This window comes from Nicotiana attenuata, chromosome 7, assembly GCF_001879085.1.
Source record: "Nicotiana attenuata strain UT chromosome 7, NIATTr2, whole genome shotgun sequence".
Classification (NCBI taxonomy): domain Eukaryota; kingdom Viridiplantae; phylum Streptophyta; class Magnoliopsida; order Solanales; family Solanaceae; genus Nicotiana; species Nicotiana attenuata.
Window position 1 is genome coordinate 21,480,956 of NC_031995.1, and position 5,873 is coordinate 21,486,828.

At 40.8% G+C, this 5,873-nt stretch overlaps 1 non-coding gene across 1 annotated transcript; it reads left to right on the top strand.

The window, feature by feature from the left end:
* Positions 2,563–2,646, top strand: TRNAL-CAA. Its single transcript has one exon. It is a non-coding gene; the product is annotated as a tRNA-Leu (tRNA).

Consider the following 5,873-nt stretch of genomic DNA (forward strand, 5'->3'; position numbering starts at 1 on the left):
AGCTAGGAGTCGCCCCCGAGGTGGTGGTCAATTGGGCGGTGGTCAGGCTCGCTTTTATGCTCTTCAGGGGCAGGACAGATGCTATTGCTTGGATGCTGTTATTACAGGTATTATTTCAGTATGCCACAGAGATGCCTCAGTTTTATCTGATCCCAGTTCTACCTATTCCTATGTGTCCTCATATTTTGCTCATCATCTGGGTACGACCCGAGGGTGTCTTGCTTTACCTATCCATGTATCTACCCCAGTGGGCGATACTGTTATTATGGACCATGTATACCGGTCATGTTTGGTTACTATTGGGGGTCTGGAGACCCGAGTTGATCTGTTGCTATTGAGCATGGTAGATTTTGATGTTATTTTGGNTCTGCCCAGCGATATAAAGCGCGATCGCAACATCCATTTCATAATCGTGTAGGACAAAAATACCTCCAGCTGATGCTCCACTTCACGAACGTGAAGTCCTTCTCGTGAACGGAATGACCAAGCCTGCCTAGCCTACATGAACGCGAACCTCGCTCCGCAAATGCAAATGCAAGTTCTCTGTCTGACACCACATCATCACAAACGCGGCCCCTTGCACGCGAATATGGTTTTCCTGCCCTCAGTCCTCCGTAAATGCAACAACACTCACGCGAACGCGAAGAGCAAAAGTTCACCTGCCAACTCCCCTTCCCTGCAATCGCGAAGCATTACCATGCATCAAAAACCTAGCAACCCCAAACCATGAGAAAATTGTAAAAAAATCACCCCGAATCATACATGGGAACCCGTTCAATCATACCAACAAGTTCATATACCTAATCCAAAGGCTCAAAAAACCACAATAACATTAAAACTAAGAATTGGCGATCAAAATTATTCTCTTAAGTTTAAAATATTCCAACTTCGCCGAACGCGTCCGAATCACACTTAGACATTCTGGATCACAACCAAACTTTGCACACAAGTTCCAATCAACTTAATGGACCTATCATAAGTCCCGCAATATTAGTCGGATTCCTGTAACATCAAAATAACCTACAAACTCTCCAAATCGTCAAATTATCGACTTTCATCAAATATAGCCAAAACCTTCTAGAAACCTCCTAATCTAAATTCGAATATGCACCGAGTCCAAAATAACCTTACGAACCTATTAGAACCATAAAATACCAATCCGAGTGTGTTCGCTCAAAAGTCAATCCTTCGTCAACTCTTAAATAAGCTTCCAAAATGAGACTAAGTGTCTCAAATCACTCTCAAATCTTCCCAAAAAGAAACTAACCATCCCTGTAAGTCACAAAATAACAAACAAACATACGGAAGCATCAAATAGGGAAATAGGGCTCAAATACACAAAAAGACTGGCATAGTCGTTATATTCTCCCCCTCTTAGTTAAATATTCATCCTTGAACGGGTTTATAATCATGCTTGAAATGACAAAAAGATGAGGATATCTGCTACACATTTTATGCTTGATCTCTTAAGTCACTTCCTCGACCGATTGACCTCTTCACTGATGCAATCTGTTTCGGCCTTAATTTTTGAACCTACCTATCTAAAATGGCCACCAGCTCTTTTTTATAAGCAAATTCTTATCCTACTGCACTGAACTAAAATCCAACACATGTGTCTTTTCTTCATAGTACTTCTGAAATATGAAAACGTGAAATACCGGATGAATTTCTGACAAGCTGGGTGACAAAACAAGCATTTAAGCTACCTCTCCAACTCCCTCCAAGATCTCAAATGGGCCAATATACCAAGGACTCAACTTGACCTTCTTCCCAAATATCATCATGCCTTGATGCACTCAAATAAGGACGACTGCGCAACAACACACGCAAGAACTCTTCTAGGCTTAGAAATATCTAATCTCACGAATCTGTTAGCGAAAGCTAAACATTCATCGCCAAATGCCTCTCTACAGCTGGTATAAGTGCAAAACTCCACATACACTCTGTATCTCTACTCAAGGCATCTGCTACCACATTAGCCTTAATGATATCATAATTCTTCAATAACTCCAACCATATCCACTTCCTCAATTAAAATATGCTTGAACAGATGTTAAAGACTCTGATGATCAATATCACCTCACAAGACACGCCATACAAGTAATGCTTCCAAATCTTGAGCGCGTGCACAATAGTTGCTAACTCCAAATCATGTATCGGATAGTTCTTCTCATGTGGCTTTAACTGGCGTGATGCATAGGCAATCACCCTACCGTCCTGCATCAACATACACCCAAGGCCAATGCACAAAGCATCATAATAGATAGTATTATTTCCTTCTAACTCGATAGTACATAATCAGTCAATTCCCAAAAAAAAAAACTAACAAGCATTGTGAAAATGTGGACGTGTGGCTTTTTGTTTTCCCCGGAATGGATATAAGATAAGATATTACTTAAGAATCATTTTGAATGGAGGCAGGTTTAAGAATCCAGACCTACAAATGTGAAATTAATGTGACATTCTTATTTCCAAAATCATACTACACAATAGCTTGAAATAAGAGTTACCTTCAATATAATTGCGGAGTTAATCGAAAAGTTCAAATTATTGTCATGCAATGTCAGGATGGCCGAGTGGTCTAAGGCGCCAGACTCAAGTTCTGGTCTTCGTGAGAGGGCGTGGGTTCAAATCCCACTTCTGACATTTTGCCTGCTCTTTTCTCATCTTTCACTCTCTATATATTAACAGATTTATTCACTACTGTCTTGCTTTTCTTACCATTTAAGGGGGTGTTAACATTCTTTTATCTTTAAAACTTCCCCAAACTATGAATTCAGTCGAACTCAGTTTCCTTATATAGGGATCATATATATTACTAAGCTAGACTAACCTTTTTGAATGAAAAAAATCAGCTAAGTCTAGTTCAGAGAAGGATTTTAAAAGCTCATTTTGTTCCGCGAGCAAAGGGTTATTTCCACTATTTTTGATCGACCTTGAGGGCTTTTGGGCAGAAATTTAAGGGGACTTCGACTAAGTGTGATTGGAGGTGAGTTCCTTGACCTTAATGCATGATTTAATGGTAGAATTAACATAGCAATTTGTGGAAATTCATCAAAAGAGGGTAAAGCTAGGGCTTGGAAATTTGGTAATTCAAAGTGGAATTTGAAGGGTCATTTGGGCTCGGATTTGGGAGTTTTTGGTATGTATAGACTCGTGGCGAGATAAGGAATCCGATGATGTTAATTTTCTGACTTTTCGAGAAGTGGGCCCGGGGCTCGGGTTTTGCAAATTTCGTGAATTTCGATATTTTTCGAGTCTTTTCGATTGGGTTATGTTCCCTTAGCCTATTGTAACGTATTCGTTGTGGTTTGACCAGATTCCGCGCGCGAGGAGGTTGATTTGCGAGGCAAGGGCATTGCGAGCTAGGATTTTGGCCGGCTTGAGGTGAGTAATGATAGTAAATGATATCCTGAGGGTTTGAAACCCCAGATTTGCACAACGTAGTGCTATATTGAGGTGAAACACACGCTTAATGGCGAGCGCGGGGTTGTTTACTACTGGGATTGTGACTTGGTCCGTCCCGTTTGATATTTTGCCGCGTTTTTGACTAAGCTGTTTTGTTTATCATCATGATTTGGGCTAGTTGCCATGTTTGGGGCCTCGTGCCGCCTTGTAGAACCCTTAGGGGCATTATGACTGATTTTTCCTCACTTTATTTATTTAAAATCACATCCTCAGTCATGTTTCTAATTGTTTTAAATAATGTGAACCGGTTTCGTAAGTGTTAATCCTAAATGAGGGAAATATGTGGGCTGAGATCCCTACCTTATACTATTGTGTCCTAAAATGAGTGCGAGGGGTTGAGAACCCAACAGTGAGGATATTATATATATATTATGGATCGGGCTGCACGCCGCAGCAAATACTTAAATGGATCGGGCTGCACGCCGCAACAATTGTTTATGTGGATCGGGCTGCGCGCCGAAGCAATATTGCGCTTGGGCTGTAGGAGCCCCTCCGGAGTTTGCACACCCCCAGTGAGCGCCGTCGACGAGATATAGGGATCGGGCTGCACGCCGCAGCGGTTACTATGTGAGACTATTCTGAGAGTGAGCCCGAGGGGCTGTTTCTGTACTGAGTGGTAGATACTGGGCCCGAGGGGCAGTTTTACTATTTTTTGCTTATTAGTTGTTTTACCTGATTCACCTACCTTTAAAACTGAGATTTCATTTGATTTTCACGGACTTTACTGCTTTAAGTGACTTATTGCCTGATATAGAATTTCCTTGTGTTGTTTTGTGTTTTCTTACCTTCGGTTATTATTTATTATTATTACTCACTGGGTCGGAGTACTCACATTACTCCCTCCACCATGTGTGCAGATTCAGGCATAGCAGAGTCCGTTCCTGAGCACTGATATCCTTTTCCAGATCAGGCAGCCAGATCGGAGCATCGAGGTAGCTGTTGGCGTCCGCAGCCCCCTTGACTCCCCTATTTTATGCTATTTCAGTTATTCCAGACTTTTGTATCAGATATTCTGTTTAGTAGACTAATAGCAACTCTGTAGTAGCTCATGACTTGCGACACCCCAGTTAGGGCTGTGTCGGGTTGGTTTCCTTCTGATTATCGCTGTTTTCCGCATTGTGATTGTTTAAATACGCGTTTTGGATTTATAAATGTTAAGTAACTGTTAAATAAGAGGTGTTAGAGTGTTCTGGCTGGTCTTGTCTTCACGAGAGGTGCCATCACGGCCAGTTTTGGGATTTGGGTCGTGACACATTATTTCATTCACACTTTCTAGTTTCAATCATCAATACATTACAACCATGTGTATATATATCATGGCGTCCGATCACGGCCCGATCGGCTAAGCCGTCTCCCCGAGACGTTACCATCTTTTGTTATTCATATCACACCAATCTTTGGTTACACATGTATTAGTTTACCGGCACTTGGGGCCACAATTTCCACATTCCAAAACCCATGCTTCACCTCTTTCCCCTTTTCAACATTTACTTTTCCACTTAAAGTTATAGGCATATACAAAAGCACTTTAAGTCATAAGCATAGAGGAAAATTCGTCAAGTTTGGCATGATAGTTAGGCATTTAGCACATAATTCATGTTCTCCACACATCTTCCATATAACACATTAAACACCTAAAGAATTACCTACCTCATACATTTTCACAATATCGATTCACTTAACATAACAAGCATTTCATCAATTATGTTTCAAACTTAGAACACTTACACGGGCACCATAGAAGCTCAATTTCTAAGAGGAGGGGTTTTTAGCCATACATACCTCAATAAAGCTTTCTCCTAATTCTTATAAAATTCCGAGACTCTTAGCACTTCAATCTATTGTATAAGAATTACAAACAAACCAAGAATTAGTGACGAGATTAAGATTCTAGCTCGTTTGAGCATATCATCAAACATCAAAGGTGCATTGTGATCTTAGGCCCCTTTTTGAAAGAAATTTCTTTAATATTATACCCCTATTGTTGTCTCTTTAGTTCTCATCCTCCCTACACCCCATTATCTCTTGTGCATGCAAAATTACCAGCCCTTTACCCATGTACCCACTTGCTCATTACCTATTTTAATAGAAACTTTGAAATTATTGATGAGGGTACAGTTCTTACCTCTTAGGATGAAGACCTAGTAACTTCAATTGACAATCTTCAAGGATTTGGGGCAAGGATTTAGAAAGAACTTGATGAAAATTACTCCTTCTCACTCTAGAACTCCCTCCCTCTCTCTATGTCGTGAAAAATAATATAAAAATGGTTCTATTGGGGTGTTTTTAATGGGATGGGGTCGGGTTTTAAAAATTAATAATTAGGAGCCCCGAGTCAGATCTGCGATCGCATTTGCGATCGCAAAGTTGACATGCGGCCCGCATAATGGACCGCAAAAATGCTC